We start from the raw sequence: 1,421 nt of genomic DNA, 5'->3' as shown, positions 1-1,421 counted from the left end.
TGGGGTTCTGCTTCCATAAAGATCGTGTCACTGCCACCCACCCCATTCCCTGAAAGAGTCAACCAAGGAGCAGCTCCACTCTGTAACACAGGGATCTCAAGCCACGAGTCAACATCAAACACACATCTTGTTGTTGCTATGTGCCGTCAAGTTGCCTGCAACTCATAGCGACCCCTGTGTACAAGAGCCCTAAACCCTGCTCTATTCTGTGCCAACCTCACTGTCTTCAAGACACCTACTCCCATTACACCAATCACTGAATTGATCCATTTCATCGCGGGTCTTCACCTCCTGTGCTGTACCTCCACGCTCCCAAACATGGTGTCCCTCTCCAAGGACACGTCCCTCCTTGCAACATGCCCAAAGTATGTCAGACAATGCTTCAGAATCCTTGACTCCAAGGAGCAGTCGGGCCACACCCTCTCCAGGACAAACCTGTTTGTTCTCCTAGCAGTCTATGGTATATTCAACCCTCTTCTCCAGCACCACAGCTCAAAGGCATGAGTTCCCTTTCTATCATCCTTAGTCACTGTCCAGATATCCAATGCATAGCACACAATTGCAAAGACTAAGCCCGGATCAGGTGGACCTTAGTTTCCAGCCTGACATCATTGCTCTTCAGTAGAGAGGTCCCTGACAGCTGACTTTCACAATGCAATTTGTCTCTTGATTTCCAGGCTGCTGTTACCAAGAGTGTGGACTATGGAGCCAAGCAAACTAAAACTGTTAACTATCTCAATCTCTTTACCATCCATGCTGATGCTGCCAATTGGCCCAGTAGTGAGAAACTTTGTTTTCTTGGTGTTGAGCTTCAATCCGTATTGAAGGCTGCAGTCCTTGACTTTCTGCAGCAAGTGCTTCAGGTCCTCCTCAGTTTTAGCAAGCAGAGTTGTGTTATCCACATAAAACATGTTATTGGGGGGGGGGGGGAAACAGGTTATTGATGAATCTTCCACCAATCCTGATGCCATATTTCTCCTCGTACAGCCCAGTGTCCTGGACATTCTGTTCTGCATACAGATTGAAAAGGTATGGAGACAGACTACATACCTGGTGGACCCCCTATCCAATTTTGAACTATGCAGTGTCTCCTTGCTCTGTTCTGATGACTGTCTCTTAGTCCAAGTATAGGTTTCGCATTAGCACAATAAAATGTTCTGGGATTCCCATTCTTCTCAGAGTCAGTCATGGCTTGTTATGATCCACACAGTCAAAAGCCTTTGCGTAGTCAATGAAGCACAGATAGACATTCTTCTGATTGTTGTTGTTGTTGTTGCTCTTGCTGTTATGTGCCCTCGAGTCGCTTGCGACTCATAGCCACCCTATGACCAACAGCTCTAAACTCTGCTCTGTCCTGTGCCAATCTCACTGTCTCTGACACACTCATCCCGGTTGCCCCAGTCACTGAATCAATCCACCTC

This window comes from Elephantulus edwardii, unplaced genomic scaffold (assembly GCF_000299155.1).
Source record: "Elephantulus edwardii isolate Elephantulus edwardi_28Jun2011 unplaced genomic scaffold, EleEdw1.0 scaffold00050, whole genome shotgun sequence".
Classification (NCBI taxonomy): Eukaryota; Metazoa; Chordata; class Mammalia; order Macroscelidea; family Macroscelididae; genus Elephantulus; species Elephantulus edwardii.
This window is presented reverse-complemented; position numbering follows the sequence as displayed.